At 30.6% G+C, this 19,486-nt stretch overlaps 1 protein-coding gene across 1 annotated transcript in view; it reads right to left on the bottom strand.

Annotated features, from left to right (window-relative positions):
- The window catches only part of LOC113385935 (LHFPL tetraspan subfamily member 6 protein-like), a 362,675-nt gene extending 357,778 nt beyond the window's left edge, over nucleotides 1–4,897 (bottom strand). The window contains exon 1 of the mRNA XM_026623756.1: nucleotides 4,599–4,897. The gene's annotated coding sequence lies outside the window, so the exon portion shown is untranslated. The remainder of the gene's footprint in view (nucleotides 1–4,598) is intronic.
- Nucleotides 4,898–19,486: the final 14,589 nt, after the last annotated feature.

Raw genomic sequence — 19,486 nt, 5'->3', positions numbered from 1 at the left:
TTTCTTATGTATTTGTATGCCATAAGTACCTACAAGATAGCTACATGGGCGTCCGCTCAAGACATTGCTCGGTCTTTGCTCGTTTCAATTTCAAGCGAAATTGCAACATCTATAATAAAATAATAATACATAATAAAGATAACAGAAATATCTATAAAATGCGGATGTACAAATATAATGAAAATGAATAAAATATAATGATGTACATTCATTAGAACTTGTTCATGTTCAATAATTTGGTATTTTTAATTACTTGATATTTAGTATTATTAAAGTTATTATTTATGGGCAATAGTACAGCCAATGCATAAAAACTAAATAATGTTTAAAAGAACAGACTGAACTTAATGAGCATTTATACAATTCTATTAGTTTGTATATTACATTATTCATTAAAACCAATATTATGTATAACAGTACAATAAAAATACAAAAAGGCAAAAATAATCTGTAAATCAATAATAGAATAAATAGATGAGTTTAGTTTACACAAGAAACACTGCAGTCGGCACTGTTCAGCACCAAACATGTAACTCTAGATAGAACAAACATTTGTGAGATGGGTTTGTAGAATAAACCAATGATTGAAAACTGTTTAAAAAAGATCTAATGAGAAGTATACAACCTCATAATTAGAACTATTTTTGAAATAATGTTAGAAGTAACTCGTTCAGTTTGTCATTTGAAATAATTTTTAACTTCTCGTAGGGTAAGTTATTGTAATCGTCCAAAAATCAAAATTGAAAATGTTTACATTTCTTCACGTTTTGAAGGTTTCTGAACATTTTGGCATACCTCAGAAAAAAATGGACGTGTGTGTGTATGTACGTATGGATACAATTTTTCGTTCGCGTTTTCGGGCGCACGGATCAACTGATTTGAATAATTTGAGAACCATTCGATTCCTATTGATAGGGAGATGTGCTGATTTGTTTTTGGGAAAGGCTGGTAGACATATATAAGTTACAGTATTTAAAAAATATTCTATTTAAAAACATTTAATTTTCCTCGAATATATATAATTACGGTACGAGAAGTTTCAAAAATTTGCCTTAAAGCACAATGCCCTTCACCACTAGTTTTAATTATATAACCTGTCTGATTTTAAAGGTTGGAATAATGTTGGAGAAGATTATTTCGTATGATATTTTTGATAAAAATATTTTTAACTCAAATGCTAATATATAATGGTAGTGTGACTAAATTAGTGTATAATTTTTTGGTTATAATACTTATTTTATATGAAATAAAATTTTGAGGGTTAATTATACATAAATAATACGCATTGATCTGAGTTTTTGACTACCATGTCGTATTCAGATAATTTATTATTCGATTAAAAACCGGCTTCGTGGTTCAACTTTTACCACATGCTGTATTTCAACAAATTTGAATGGCGAATTATCGAATAAACCTTCTGACTAATACACAGATATTGATATATCAATATTGAACGAATGAATTACAACGAAATAAACGCTAAGTTAAGAGACAAAATTATACGTTTATGAAATTAATCATTACTGCAGTTTAAATATTTTTAGTCCAGCAATTTTAGAATTTTTATAAACAGATTACATTAATAAATATTCTGGAACGCGTATTAACTAATATTTATACTAGTTAAATTAATTTACAGTTCTTTACAATAATGTTTATTTAGTTTGTAGAAATAACTCAACCAGATGCCGGATGCATGTGATTGTTTTGAGTCGGCTGTTAATTCACAGTAATTCAATAGTTAAATACAATTTCTATTATATTGCGATGTTTGGCATATATAAATGATAAATTATATATATATATATATATATATACTAGAAGGACCGGTAGACGTTGTCCTGTATCTACAATTCAAAAGTTTTAAATATCCTATTTGATTCATTTGTGATTCATTTATGGTCTTAGCTTAAGCAGTATAAAAAATTCAGAAAAGAATAATATAGTATCTGCGGTAAAACAATATCACACTTGATTTTACCATACAACATAATTGCTTCAATAATTTAGTCTATAATTTTCATAATTTCGTACGATATATTAGTTGCTTTTTGACAATTATAATTTCTAAAGTACATTTTTCTTACTAATAATTTAATGAACATCATTGTTTATGTTCAAATCTTAGGTGAATTAATTTGTAAAATCTAGTTTATATGTGCACTGTTGAATCTAAAATCATGGACTTACTAAATATTCCACATCCAATGCCAAACAAATGATCTTTTGGTAAATGGAACAAAATTCTAAATTAATTTTTTCAATAAGTAGAAATGTTTTTTTGCATTGTTAAATGATTTAGTAAAGTTAATCAAAATTTATTAATCTGAATTATATAATTTAATCTGCCAACATATACTGTTGACTGTAACTTATATTATTTTAATTTCTGGCAGATGTCGGCTGTTTTTCGGCAATAATAATGTAGGCATTACCTTTTTCTTGTATATTATATTCTAATATTTCAACTAAATTCATTATAAAAATAAAAGAAATAAATGCACCTTAAAAGAAAAATACATCTACCTAAGTAAGACATTTAATCAATTGTTCATAAAGTACAAAGAAAATAAATTTAAGAACGACGTCTAGTGACGGTAGAATGAAAATGATAAAATGGATTTTTAATTATTAGTGGATTTACAATAGGCTTTTAGATTTTTTTCTAATTCTTTTGTTACGAGTTTGATCTAACAACTTCCTTGGTAAGCTATTAGGATGGTCGGTCAGACAGTTTTTATGCTGCTGACTATGCCTGATTATTCTATTTTTATATTTATTTGTTTAACAACTAGAAATTATAGAAAAGCATAAAGCTAACACGAATATATCTCAAGCATAAGCTTTTATAAAAATCCGATGAGTTTTATTAACATTTTAAGCGTTCTGTAGGGGCCATAGATGGCAAATAGTGCGTTTAACTATTATAAATAAATAAATAACATACAATTTGTGAAAAATCATATTAGGTATCATAATATCAGCGCTTGTCTATTTGAATGGCCAAAACTAAACGAAATAATTCGCGAAGAATATGACTAATTAAATCCAAATAATTTAAAGATTCTAATGTAAAATAATATTAATGGCCAAATATAAAAAAATGTAATTTAGTTATTCTTCGCAATTTTTATCTATACTTTATATTGCTGATGCAATTACAGGTCAGGATTCAAACTTAAGACAATATTGAGAAGAATATTGATACAACCGATATTGAATATAGCAGTGACGACAATAACTAAAAAAGGAAAATGAAGAAACATTATAAAGAAATTGAACACGAAAAAGATTGAATAGATATTTAAAGATATTTTAATTATAATAAATATTATATTAATGTATAATGAAGTAAACAAATGATATGTATATACAAAATATGAAAATTGTTTCATAATCTCTCATACCAGACACCCCTTTCTGACAGATATGAAAATATTACTTTCATTTACTTAAAATAAAATACTTATATAAAATATTTATGTCTATGACATAATGCAATGATTAGTATATCATGCTAAGTTTAGAAAATCAGATTTTCATCACATTGAAAACAATATCCAAGAAAGGTAGTTCTAAAGTCCAAATTTTAGCCTATTGTAGGGATGAAAACAACATTTACCTTATAAGGACATTATAATACGACACGATATTATAATTTTGTCTTATTCGGTCCGTCAATGCACTTCATATATATTTTCATTAACCCTAATTGTAATATATAAAACTTATATATGAATTAATAATGTAATGATTTATATATTGCAGTAAGTTACAGTAATATAAATATAAAAAAATTAAATTTTCATTACATTAAAGGGGTATTCTAGTGTAGAAATTCAAAAAATTGATTTTTTTTTTATTTCATATTTTCAAAGTTTAACTATCTAAGAATATGGGTACGAGAAGGTTTTTGAAAATTTGAATTATTTTCGGAGATATAGGCATTTTACTGACTCGGACTCCATACTGGTTTGGCTTTACGCAAAATTTTAAATGTGTTTTTCTCAGAACAGACTTTTTCACTACTGTTGACACGATTTCTCGAGTTTTAATCGGCCGATTCGCTTGAAATGTTCAGAGAGTCTTGTTTATAGACTTATCTATAGCCCGAACTAGGATTATCCCCAAATTCCAATTTTTACTATTTTTAAAAAATTCGAGGAAGTCAAAAAACAGTAAAAAAAACATTTTTTCAAACAGTCGCCAAATTGTAAAAAAAAAATTTTTTTACTCATCGCTAGTTCGGGCGATTGCGACATCATTGTAGATTAATAATCATTGTATTTTTTACATTTCCGATGATAGGAGGGCTGAAATCATGTCAAGACTGAGGTGCCAATTTTTTGAGACCATCCACTCTATCAGCTGCCAGTTTTTACAATTTTCAACTTTTTTATTTTTGTTTTGTATTTTAATAATATTAACAAACAAGTGGTAAAAAATGGATAGTAAAAACATTCATTGCTTTCTTTTACGACACTTTAAAAATGACCTAAAATTCATCGCTCTACACTAGAATACCCCCTTAAGAAAATAATATACAAGTAGGTAGTTCTAAAGTAGGATGAAAAGTAGTAAGATGAAAAATTATTTACCTTATAACTTGTCCGTCGATGCACTTCATACGCCGGCTCTTAAATAAAAATTCACTCACTACCAACTTAAAATAATCTCAAAAAACACAAACGAAAAAACAAAACTAAAAACACATGCTATAAATAAAATAGCAACACTATTATATTCCGGTAAAACACTGTTTTCAATTACACATAAACACAGACCAACACAAAACAGAACTTAAAAAATCCCTTTATATTTAAATGCTCGAACTATAATATAAGGGCATAAATAACAAAATTTAGGCGTCGAATTTAATTTACAACAGCCACACGTGCTCAATAAGCCGAAGAGCAACCGTACACGTCATACACCGTACGCGTCTCGCGACTGACTGAAGTCAAAGCGGTGAGATACGCCTGTGGCCTGTGAAACATTCGGAATACTCGGCCGCTCTCGGGCGGAGATGAACGAGTCGGGACAAAGGAAATAAATATAATTGTTCGGTAATAAAATTGATTTGTAAATGTACGCAAGGATATCAAAAATTAAATTGTTGCTAGTACAAGAACATATGTTTCAATATTATAATATCGTTTCTTCTGTAATGAATTATTAGATAAACTAGTGGTGCATGGCATCGTGCCTTAAAGCAAATTGCTGCAATTTTCCGTACCATTTTTTTTAAAGATTAACATTTTTGAAAAAAAAATTACTTTGAAAAAATTAGATTTTTGAGAAACTTCAAATTTTTTAAAATAAATTATTTTTTTGGAAAAAAGACTTTTTGAAAAAAAAATGTATACTTTATTTTAAAATATTTTGGAAGTTCTGAACTTCTTATCAAAGCAATCGTACTGCTTTAGAAACGAAATATCAATATTTTTTACTTTTTTCAATAGATCTCCAAAACCGCTAGACCTTCATGAAAATTTAATCTTGTCAATTCAAGTAAAATGTTTTATGCCAAAACATGCCTATGCCAAAAACTAATCAGCGCGTCTCCTCATCAACAGCAATCAGATGTTTTTTGAAAAATTGAAATTGGTTGAACCGTGTTCCTGAAATCGTCGACAAAAATTTGTATCCGCACACACACACACACACATATACACATACATACCATTTTTTCTAAGGTATGCCAAAATGTTCAAAAACCTCTGGAACGTAAAGATATAAAAAATTCATTTTCGATTTTTTACGATTACTATAACTTACCCTACGGAAAGTTAACTAGTGGTGCATGGCATCGTGCTTTAAGGCAAATTGCTAGAACTTCCTGTACTAAAAATTGAAATGTTTAAAATTGGTTTCAAATAAATCAAAAAAATACATTTTTGTATTTTTTGAAAAATTTGCCTTTTTTGAAAAAGCAGTCTAACTTATGAATTGATACGAGAAATATAATTAGATGTGCTTATATCTAATGATCATTTTTGACCGCCAAATGGCATTTTTTTACTTTTTTCACTAGATCTCCGCAACCGCTAGACCTGCCTTCATGAAAATCAGTTGCTAATCTTGTTAATACAAATAAAATAATGTTTGAATCATTCAAATTAGAATCTCCATTCTCTCAAAAACTGAATTATCATTTTTTGCCATTTTTGCCCCGCATCTTCAAAACGGCTGCACCTACCTTTGCCTAAAACCAATCAGCACTACTCCACATAAATAGAAATCGATTGCTTTTAGAATCAATCAAATTAGGTGATCCAAACATACATACATATACACACGCGCATACATACATCTATTTTTTTATGGCAGTCAAAATATTCAGAAAACCTTGAAACGTCAAGATATGCAAAAATTTTCATTTTGGCCTTTTTGCGATTACTATGAGTTTCCCTACTGGAATATTATTTATACATAGTATATTGGATTATTTCAAAATTGTATTATTCGATAAATTATTAAATTTATGGTATTATTTTTTGATTTATTTTTGAAATTAAATTATTTTTTAACAGAATTTGGAATTCTATAAAAGCTGCTGTGATATATACTTTCACTAAAGGCCAGTAAAAGGCTATCGAATGGTTGTCATATACTATTTTTGATATATGTATTTCAAATACATTTGTATTTGTATTAAAAGGAAAACCAAGGCTTATTTTTACTTGATCTGCATATTCTAATGACAAAGGATTGTTATCCATTGATATTCTACTAAATGCTCGATTTGAACTCGGAATCTTGTAGTATTGAGGCTGTGTCTTTGCATCAGTCGAAATATTTAAGATAATATTTAAAATTATCATTAGCAAATTATTATAGTTTCTCTTGTATGAATTTCATTACATTAGCAATGATTATATCGTATAGGAAAGTAGATCTCTAGGCAAAAATAGTGTGTTTTATATATGATTTCAATCATACAACTGGCGATCATTTTATATATCTACAAATTTGCATATTTTGACGCGATGTCTGAAGCATTTATTTTCTAAATCTATAAACAATATTTAAACAATATCAATAATACCAAGTTGCAAATTTTTACGAAGAAACCGCGAGGATGATCTTACCAATTTCAACCCAATCAGCACCATTCCCGTATTTCGAAAAGTTCAAGTATTTGGGAAATAGGTTCTATTGGAAGTTCTTTGAAACTAATTATATATTTTCTATTGAAAAATAATTAATATTGTAACAGACATTTGGTAATAACGTAGTTAAAATTTAATTTAGAAATTAATGTTTTTTTAAATGTAAGCTGTTATCGCATTCTTACATAATACTTTGTTATTTTTTCTTGTTTTCGCATAATCTTGTTGATCTTCATGCAAATTTAAGTTAATCAAAGAAGGAATATTAAATATGAATAATTTATTAGACGGGTTTTTTGTTAGTCGGCCATTGGTATCTATCCTGCGTTACACTTATCGTTAGCAAAAAATGGGATAATTAATTATTCATTAATTGAAAGCTTGTGCTATGTTTTTGATGTATTAAATTTATAATTGGATAAAATTTATAACATTGTTTTTCATCAAAACGCATCTAATTCCAATTTTAGGTAGTTTTAATATAAATCAACTGAAATATCTTTATAATGTCATTAATGCTACTTAGCAGCTATTTAATTTTCAAGAACTAAAATATAACAGCTTGTTTTTAATATAAATGAAGCTGTTTTTCCATTGTACGCTCACACAAAAACACAACATAATTTCACACTTCACTCTCATAATTAATCACAAGCCAAGAAAGAATTTTTTGATCAAAATAAAAAAACTGCAATTAATTTACTATAATATATTTGTTTTTGCATTTGTTTCCCGATGAACTTTTATTATCTTTTCCTAAACAATGAAACAAATTTTCCATAAGTTGCTTATCGCCGGAATTCTTCTAATTATTATTTCCTTATGAAAGCAGAAGTGGAGTCTGTTTTCAGCCCATAAAGTAAACATATGGAAATTAAACAGTAAAAAGGGTAGAAGAAAGATAATATTTTGTAGGAAAAATACCATGAAAAACATTTTAACTCGGATAATTGAAAATTATTTTTGTTCCTATGTTTATGATCAAACATTTATTTATTTCGGTACGATATCAATATAATAACAAATAGTTTATTATAGTCAATGCAACATATATAATAGATGTTTTAATTTATATGATCATTCTTTGAATGAAAATCAATTCACAAATTTATTTAACTACAAGCCTACTAAATATAAAACAATATTGGCTTGACTACGTTGGTTTTGCTTATTACCTCACAATGACCAAGCAATGAAGTTAACGTAGTGTTTGATTATAAATTACAATTACAAATTGCCATTAAATTCTGCTTATGATCTAACTTTGACATTTGACTGGGTAATAAAATCGTCGGCAGGTAGGCCCTTAATCATCGAGTTTAATACACGGAGACGTCTGCGGTTTTGTTTGCAGCCTGTTCGCTGTACAATGTCTTCCTGAAGTTGTTACAGTTTATACTTGAGAAGTTGAGCGGTCCACACGTCAACAAGGGCAACTCTCATAAGCTCCCATTGTTAGCGAACCAGCCTGGTGTACTTACTTGTAACAACGATAGGATTCGAGCAATTGCTTATGAACTAAAACCACTATTTGAAATTGTTATACAATATTTTTTTTTTTTAATCTCATATATTAAGACTATTGGCAAATCAATAGAATCCACCGGTTTGCCTGTAATAACATTTAAAATGCATACATGATACTCTTTGTAAGTCGCAGGTGCATCTTGTAATGCTATAAATAGATTTTGAATTTGTTGATTTATTTATTTATTTATTTAGTTTCCATATAATTACAAGCTGTCTGGAATGGCAATCAGTAATTTTGGAGACTAATGTGTAAGATAATATTTAAAATTTTTACCCAGTGGTAATCGAAGTGTTCTGCAGATGTTTGAGGAAAGCAAGTATTTTGCAAGTTGATTTGCATGGTTTTCCAGCGTTGCCTTGTACTTGGTTGCATCTCATCGCATCAGCCAATTTTGGACTACCAAATACGTAGGTAATCGGCACCCGATACTTGGGAACTTTTATATTTTTTTAAGAATTTTATTGTGTGACCTTGGAAATAGAAGGAGCACATATTGCCATCTTATTAATTACCTCGTACTTCATTAATCTTGACAAAATAGAATTTTAAGTTGATGTTTCATACCGATAAAAATAAACCTAATATAGTCACCCAATAGCCAGAAAACTACGAAATAATGACAAAGTTAGAGTAAAAATATGTAAAATCTAAATCTACAAATTATTAATTGTAGCAATCAAGCTTTCATATTCAATGACTTGACTTTTAGTTCTCATATTCATATTTTTGCACAAATTGTCGATTGGCATTAGTCAACTAGTCATTATTACCCATTTGCGCAATAAATTAGTTTAATTTATTTATTTTCTCAATCGTATATAGATGAGCTGTTTCTACTTTCACTTTTCGTTTTATTTTCTCATATTTTGAGATGTTCAGTATTTTCAAAATAATTTTCAAATAATTTCGCAGATTTTGGCAACAATACTGGGCGTTTTTGTGCCTGTTCCATATTATCTCATATTCCAGATGAAGTATTTTTTAATTTCCTTTGTTAGTTGCATCTTTACAAATTATCAATCTCAGCAGTGTACTGCCCTCCACGACATAATATCAAGCAAACAGATTTTGAACAGTTTTTCCATCAATTGGGTGCGAAATTTCTTGTAGGTGGTGATTTTAACTGCAAGCACACTTCTTGGGGATCACGTCTGATCACAAGCAAGGGTAATGAGCTCCTGAGAACCTTAAATAATAATAATTATTCATTTCTGTCCACTGGAACCCCGACATATTGGCCTAGTGATCCTCAAAAAATACCAGACCTGCTCGACTTCTTTATTTTGAATAACATAAATGAGAACGTGATGAATATTAGGCCATCATACGATTTATCCTCAGATCACTCTCCAATTGTTTTAACTATAGGAATAACAGTTATACAAAAAATAAATTCGAATATATTACATAGCAAATATACAAATTGGGAAACATTTCGAGAAGTTTTGAAAGAGCGAACAAATTTACATATCAGTCTCAAAAGCGACGCTGAAATTGACAAGGCTACTGAAGATTTGCTTCAACACATTAAGACTTCAATTCAAGAAGCAACTCCTAAAACTCAAGCATCACCTGCATTCCAAGATATTCCGTTGTAAATCAAAGAGCTTATTCGGAAAAAAAGACGTGCTAGAGGTAAATGGCAACAAAATCATAGACCTGACGATAAAAATACATACAATAAACTTTGCAGAGAACTTAAAAGCAAACTTAGGCAAGTCAGAAATGAAAATTTTGAAAAGTACATTAATAATCTATCAGGATCAGATAACTCGATATGGAAAGCAGCTAGTAATGTGAAGAAGCCTAAATTCTTTCTTCACCTATTAGAAACAGTGCTAATGATCCTTGGGCAAGAAGTGAAGAAGACAAAGCGCACCTATTTGCTAAATACTTGTCTAATGTTTTTAAACCATTTGATTCCACCATTGATAAAGAGATTGAAGAAGAATTGCTTAAACCTCTACAGTCTTCACAATCTTTCAAACCTATCAAACCCAAAGAAGTCAACTCTCAAATCCAGATGTTAAATACAAGAAAATCGCCTGGTTTTGACAAAATAACAGCAAGGGCGTTGAAAGAACTTCCTAAGAAAACGATTGTTTTAATAACTTATATATTTAATGCCATACTAAGAGTAGAGTATTCGCCAAAATCATTTAAGACTGCCCAAATATTAATGATTCCTAAAAAAGGGAAAAACTTGACTGAGGTATCTTCATATAGACCAATATCCTTGCTTCCCGTAATATCTAAACTGCTTGAAAGGATCCTTTTGGACCAAATCAACAACGAGCTTCCTTCAGATTGGATCCCCTATCATCAATTTGGCTTTAGACGTGAACATTCGACCACACAGCAAGTTCACAGGGTTATTGACACTGTACTCAAGTCATTTGAAAATAAGCAATTTTGTAGTGGTGTTTTCCTGGATGTTCGACAAGCATTCGATAAAGTTTGGCACCCAGGACTTTTATATAAATTAAAACATACCTTCCATCCAGGTATTATGGGATTTTAAAATCCTATCTACAAGATAGGATTTTTCAAGTGAAAGTAAATCAAGTAACATCTGATTTTCACAAAATAATGTCAGGTGTTCCACAAGGTAGTATTTTTGGACCCTTCTTATATGTATTATACACAAAGGACCTCCCATTACTTGAAAATCTGACAATTGCTACATTCGCTGACGATATTGCCATACTAAGCAGTAATCACAGTGCTGATCAAGCTTCCCGACAAACGCAAGAACTTATCAATGAACTAGAAATGTGGCTTGCTAAATGGAAGATTTGCATAAATGAAACCAAATCAGTTCATATCACATTTACCCTGAGAGAGGGTACGTGTCCTCCAATTTATTTAAATAACGTCCAGATTCCGAAACAGAACATAGTGAAATATCTTGGTCTCCATTTAGATAGCAGACTTACTTGGAAAAGCCATATAAAAACAAAAAAGCAGCAAATAATGATCAAAATAAAGAATTTGATTGGCTACTGCGTAAAAAGTCGAAGCTCTCTGTCGAAAATAAGTTGCTGCTATATAAATCGATTATTAAACCAATCTGGACCTACGGAATTGAGCTCTGGGGATGTGCTTACAAATCCAATATAGCTATAATGCAGAGAACTCAGTCAAAAATTTTACGTTCAATTCTTAATTCTCCGTGGTACGTGACAAATGAGACCATTCACAGCGACCTCAATATGAAAACGGTGCAATTAACGTTTAAAGAAGTTAAAGAAAATATAAGCGCAAACTGGACTCACATTTGAATCCTTCTATAGTTGACGTTACTCAACCTTTTGGCATTAGGAGGTTGAAACGACAATGGCCCCTAGACTTAGTCTTAGATTAGGTCTAATATATCATACTAATTGTAAAACTGAGAAGTTCTCATTGGAGTTCTTCTTAGGCATCACTCATAAATTTTGTCATTTTAGCTCATAGGAATCTTTATGTATTTCTGATTGCTAAATAAAACTGAGTTCAAAAAAAAAAAAAAAAAAAAATATTGCCATCTTATATTTAATGTTATTGTTAGGTGCATTGTGGACCAATGACTAGTGTCCACTATGCACCGCTATCAATAACATTAACCCTCCGTCGGGCGCAGTCCCGTTACGCACACGTTCGGGCGCAGTGTATCCGACAGCAACGGTTTTTAAGTATATCCTCAGGAGGCTCCTTATTTTATAAACATGTTAATTTTTTGTTTAATTATATTCAGAATGTATACTTTTTGAATAAATAGAAAAAAAAAAAAGATTCAATAATATTTTATTATAAAATGTAGAAAAATATAAACCTGTGTATATATGCACAATTATTTACACTCACTTTTTTTTATTGAAATACACAGTCTCTAACTTTTTTTTCATTTGTCACTTTATAAAAAATAAGTAATATAATAATGATAGTTCAATGTGTATAGTTAAATATTATCATTTATTGAAGCATTTCAACAAGCACTGCATAGAAAGATCGCATGTTGGAAACACAGTGCTTTTCGACATTTAGCACAACAAAATCTTGAAAGCCGTCTAATATTAGCTTCTAATGTACACGGTTCACATCGTCGTTTTTTTCGGTGCTCTTCTTGTTTTTGTGAGCCATTTTCCTGTGAATTTGGTCTGAATCTTTTGAGTCCTGCCTGCAAAGTGAACAGTATCCCACTCGTGATTTCACTTCTTCTTGTTAGCTGTCCAAGAACAAGTTCATGCGATAATTGTCTCAAAAATATCTTCTTCGGAGATCTTTCTTACCATTCCATGACTCCAACATTCTATAGGCGTTGCAGCATTTTTTGCGTTTCCTATAACACCTGGTAAATGTCTTAATAGGTTCTGGGATTTTGTTCGAGTCCTATTAGAGGGAGGTTTGCTACACCATTTTGTAGATTTATCTCTACTCATAAAATATTTAGCATTATTGTTTAAATTTATTTCTTCCTCACTCTCATCCTGTTCGTCCTCTTGTTCTGTCTCAGAATCGACTTCGCGACTCTCTAGATGGTCTTCGTCACTTCCACTTTCATCACCTAAATCGTCAAGAAGATTATTTTCATCAGCATCATCATTCAGCATTCTTAGAATCTCTTCTGAATGAGCTGGCTTTTCTAAATTATATATTTTTTACCACTCGCCATATTTACTAGCCTATAAAATGTATGGACTCAAGTTAGTAACACATTCGGGCGCAGTGAATCTCGTAGATACTTTCAAAAAATTGCAATTAAATGAAAAGTATTGAGATATATATTCAAAAATACGTAAAAAAATACAGAAAAAGAATACTTACATTCACAAAAAATTGCAATATTCTTACGTTTCAAAATGTTGCACGTTCGGGCGCAGTGTATCTCTAGGATCAAAATACCGATTGCCACTATATGTGAAGGTCAAACACAAAATGATAAAGACGCATAAATAAAACATATAAAATTAGGAGGCTATTGAAGAGTGGAGGTTTCTATAACATTCAACCAAGGCGCAGCATGAAAATTTATTGGCTCTGTATCTGTCAGATCGGCTGCGCCCGACGAAGGGTTAAATATAGGAGGGCAATATGTGCTCCTTCTATTTTTCGTTTGTTAATATAATAGCATTTTATTATTTTACACAAATTTAGTGTTCAATCAATATTACATCATAATTAATTTTTTCTGTTGTTTTTCCTGGTTTAATTACTGAATCATGACACACATCAAGTGTCGAAACGCTTAATGAAATAAATAATTTTGTTATTTAACCTTTTTTTAATTCGACGGTTGAGCTGCAAAAATATACAAATATATATATATATATATATATATATATATATATATATATATATATTATAATACGTTACAAATTGTAATAGATTGTGTACGAGTATAATTTTTTCAGTAAAATTTCGGAAAGTATTTATGAAATTATTGTTCAAAATATTAAACACAAACAGTGTTATATAAATTATATACGAATAGAAATATATATCAAAATAATATATAACAAATTTATTCAAATCAAATAAAAACTGTTATATACAGAAAAAATCATTTTATTCAACTGCATATCATAACTGAATAGAAATATTGATACGTGCCAAATATTTTCATATGAGGATTATCGACGAAAGCTTCTCATGTGACCCAAATGCATTCAAAAATACTGCTATGAATCTAAATCTGTTAAATAGATAATACACTAAGTCCTTTACATTGTAACAATTTTGAAAGATATAAGGGATCATCATAGAATTAATGCTGAGTTAATAAAGAATCAGTATTTTATTTTAATTTATTAAAAACTATAAACTGAGATATCTAAAAAACGTAAACAAATAATGAATCTACATTACTGTTGCGCAATTTAATTTCACTATTTTTCAGAGGTAAATATTATATACTCAAGTTTTTAAAAATCTAAACTAGTGGGGTGTATGGCATCATGCCTTGAGGCAAATTGCTGGAACTTCCCGTACGGAAATGTTCGAGGAATACTGAGTGTTTTCAAATAGATTATTATTAATATTGTAACATTGTCTATTTTATAAGAATTATATAAACTGAATTGCAAAATTGAAATTATTTGTTTAAAGTATATTAGAACTATAGTCAGAATTAAAAATAAAATCTGAATTATTTTCGATATACAAAAAAAATAAAAAAAACGATACAATGTTTTTTCCAAAATCAATTATTTTGTTAAAACAAGCTGAAACTTCTTTGAATCATTTAAATGGGACGCTTAGTTCTCTTAAAAACTGCCATTTATTGCACAGTTAGCTCTGTATCTTCGAAATGGCTGGGCCTGCCATTGCCAAAAACTAATCAGCTCTTCTCCCTATCAATAGAAATCGAATGTTTTTTGAACCATTCAAATCGGTTGATCCGTGCGCCCCCGAAAACGTGACTGGAAATTTGTATCCATACATACACACACACACACATCCATTTTTTCTGAGGTATGCCAAAATGTTCAGAAACCTTCAAAACGTCGAGAAATGTAAAAATTTTCAATTTCGATTTTCGGCCCATTACAATAACTTACCCTACGGAAGTTAATAAATCTTGATGCAAAATTTGCCGCTTATGATTTCTCTACAACACCATTATCTAAGGATAGAATTTCAATAGCAGTAATTAGTCTTTTATTAAGAAATCTAATAGTCTTCTAATAGCCGTAACGACTCATTTAACTTGGAAACATATTTATTTAGTTTGGAGTAAAAATGCATATCGCTACTGCAAAGCTGATCGGACATAACAGAATTATTATGTTTATAATGTAATATAAACATATTTATCCCAGTAATTTTTGTTACTCCACATGCTAATTTCGTTTACCCACTTAAATCATTATATTTAATTAAAGAATCTATTCATGTCTATATTTCACAGTCAAGAAAACATTATCCCCCCAATAGAACTGTATTTCAACATCATTTTTTCCTGTCCCCATTGTGTACACATCTATATATGCACTCACGACTCGGGCGCCCTTGCAATCTGTTACATTCAGTGGCCGTAGTAGCACGTGTGTGTTACTTCCGCTTTCTTTACTTGTGTTCCGGTAGGCCAAAGGGCAGCGCGCCGTGTGTTTGTCACGGAACTAGACATCGGGAAATAGATCCGGGGAAGGACGGGCAAGGACGTCATATGTGAAGAAGTATGTAAACTGTTTCAATGGTATGGATAACTGCCAAGAATTATAAAAATCATTTTTCAAGTTTGTAGGTAATTTGATTATTATTATATCCGTTATGAAGATCAGACATCATAAACTTCTCAAATATTTTGCTTGATAAATATATATAATAAATGAACTATGAACAGTGGCGTTGGAACCGTGTGGGCTGTGTGGGCTTGAGCCCACTTATCAATCTCAAAATATGATAGGGCCTAATATGTCTAACTAAAAAAAGGAACCCCCTTGCTGCCTACCAAAAAAAAACGAGCCCAACAATCAAAAATTTGCTTCCGGCGCCACTGACTATGAATAATATTGATAGAACATTATTTGAATTTAAATAGATTCATCCAAGTGTCGCTTGTTTATTAGGGTTTTCTTACATAATTAGATTCTCTATAATATGAATTCTATTTTATTTTTTTTCAGGATCGGTGTTACACATGATGTACCATGTTTTTGTAAAAACATTTGTTAAATTGTAGTACACATCGTGTATCATAAAATGATTAACTTCCCGTAGGGTAAGTTATTGTTATGGGCCGAAAATCGAAATTGAAAATTTTTACATTTCTCGACGTTTTGAAGGTTTCTGAACGTTTTGGCATACCTCAGAAAAAATGGATGTATTGTATGTATGTATGGATACAAATTTCCAGTCACGTTTTTCGGGCGCACGGATCAACCGATTTGAATAGTTCAAAAAACATTCGATTCCTATAGATAAGGAGATGAGCTGATTAGTTTTGGCAAAGGCAGGTCCAGCAGTTACGAGATAAAGAGCAAAGAGTACAGAAAATAAAAATCGAGTTTTTGAGAGAACGGAGCATCCGATTTGAATGTTCTAAAGAACATTCAATTAGTAATGATTGGGAGAAGTGTTTATCAGATTTTGGCAAATGCAAGCCCAGCCGTTTCGAAGATACGGGGCTAAATGTGTAAATAATGGCAGTTTTTGAGAGAACTATGCGTCCGATTTAAATGATTCAAAGAACTTTCTGCTTGTCTTAACAAAATAGTTGATTTTGAAGAAAAAAAATCTTGTTTCAACTTTTTTTTTCAAATTTCTTTTTAGTAAAACTGTTTCAAAGTTGTTGGAGTCGTGGAGTTGTTAAGAGGATATAACTCTTCCCTGAAGTGGAGTTAAATCCGAGTCGATCCGGCTTCGGATATGATAAGCCCTCTCTAGTGGGTACCTTATGTAGACTACATATGTGTTCAATGCTGGTTTTTTGAAATGTCCGGTACTAGGTGCCACTTTGTAAAATCATATTTTTTGTTACCAAAGTTTGATTGATAGTATTAATTATTTTTTAGAAAAAGTTGCATTTTCGTTAATTTTGATTTGATTTTGTTTAATTTCTAACTTTGTTATCTAACATAAGTCATAACTTAACAAACATTTTGTAAAATATTTTTTGATTTATTTATAAATAACCATAGGTGTCGGGCACTCGGGGACTTCCCCCTACATAACAAGAGTGAGAATTATCATTGCGTTTTCAATTTCAATAAAGAGTTATAATTAATTTTGTCTTTTGTCTCTGGCTTTATTATATATGTATAAAATAGATAGAAAACAACACAAACAATCACAAAATGGTGATTCTACCAATAGGCAGTGGATTCGTTGGTACTGAACCGCTGGCTAGATACAGTCCATTAGCGTTAATTGCCGCCGTGCGTGCATAGAGCTGTAACGCACTGTCCAACGATTTATGCTCATTTGTTTTCATAATCTCTGAAAACACACATTCCGCTGAAATGTTGCAGCCACACCGCTCCCGGAGCAGATAGGCCAAAATTAAAGCTCTGAAGTCGAAAATTCATTTTGGGTCATGTTTGAACTTGTCATGCAATGGTAATCAAATCATAACCGCATAATAGAATGCGAAATGCGATAGAAATAAGTATATATATATTCGAAATAGCCTCATGCAGGAAGCATTTTAACCGCAAGTCACACCACACGCACATCATGATAATAAGGCAGGCATTTTCAGCGCCAATTACAAAAAAAAACTAAATTACCGAGAAAACCAAATCTCGGCCTGCCAAATATTGAAACTGAAGCCAATGTTTTGGATTGTAAATGAATCAATAAAAACACACAAAACTATTTCATTGTTTTCAAAAGTTGGGAAAAAAGTAAAAAATTCTATCAACTTTCCTGTATATATAAAACCAAACGGCCGCTACTAACATTTTCGCTTATTTTTTTTTATCTTACCTTATCATTTGAACTAGTGGGGTGTATGGCATCGTGCCTTAAGGCAAATTGCTGGCAAATTCGAGGAATACTGAATGTTTTCAAATAGACTATTATTAATATTGTAATATTGTCTAATATTTATGAGAAGTATATAAACTGAATTGCAAAGTTGAAATTATTTGTTTGAAGTATATTAGAACTACAGTCAGAATCAAAAATAAAATCTGACTTATTAAAATTGAAACATATTTTTTTAAAATCCATTATTTTGTTAAGACAAGCAGAAAGTTCTTTGAATCATTCTAATCGGACGCTTAGTTCTCTCAAAAAACTGCCATTTTTTACATAAATAGCTCCGTATCTTCGAAATGGCCGGGCCTGCCCTTGCCAAAAACAAATAAACACTTCTCCCAATCATTACTAATTGAATGTTTTTAGATCATTCAAATCGGATACTCCGTTCTCTCAAAAACTCGATTTCTATTTTCTGCACTCTTTGCTCTTTATCTCCGTAACTGCTGGACCTGCCTTGCCAAAAACTAATCAGCACCTATCAATAGGAATCGAATGTTTAAATCGGTTGATCCGTGCGCCCGAAAACGTGGACAAAAAATTGTATCCATACATACATACACACACACAACCATTTTTTCTGGGGTATGCCAAAATGTTGAGAAACCTTCAAAACGTCGAGAAATGTAAAATTTTCAATTTCGATTTTCGGCCCATTACAATAACTTACTCTACGGAAAGTTAAAAATATATTCGTCTGCTTACAGTTTGAGAATCCTTCAATAAGTAGATTATGTTCACTATTAACAATTATTTGCTATTTGCCATATCATATCAAAGATGATGTATCTGCAACTACACCTGGAGTGCCTAATTGGCGGCTCGCAACTTAGACGCGATCCCTGTGATTGTCAGTGCCAAGGGTCTGCCTGGCATTCAATTACCGAGTCATTCAGCTAATGAATAGTATCGTATCATGTCAATGGACCCGTGTGCACCCCTTTGCTTCCATCTGACACTCGCCCTAATTAACAACAATCTCACGTCTTGCACTTAGCTGTACCTGCTGAAAATGACACAGGTAACGTGCACCGTCAAAAATTGATAACTAATTATGTTTATGCAATTCACATGAAATTATTATTTTCAATTATATTCATTAATAAATTATTAATTCATCAAAAATTAGTTTATGGTAGTTGCAATAATTTGTTAAAGTAATGCATTATTTTCAAAAATCAGATATATTAAAAACATCCGTGCAGAACTTCATTACTCTTAACTTCGAATCGCCCATTTTAACAAGTACCATTTTAACACATCACTGGCACTGAGACTATTTTTACTGAAACAGCTTGCGCCTAAGAAATCTAGTTCAAAATTACTGATTAGATTTTGATTTAATATACCCTAGTAAAACCAGTCAAAAATATTTCGAATA

This window comes from Ctenocephalides felis, unplaced genomic scaffold, assembly GCF_003426905.1.
Source record: "Ctenocephalides felis isolate EL2017-DRISC unplaced genomic scaffold, ASM342690v1 CF-g0.4_SCAFFOLD_03571, whole genome shotgun sequence".
NCBI lineage: Eukaryota > Metazoa > Arthropoda > Insecta > Siphonaptera > Pulicidae > Ctenocephalides > Ctenocephalides felis.
This window is presented reverse-complemented; position numbering and strand designations above follow the sequence as displayed.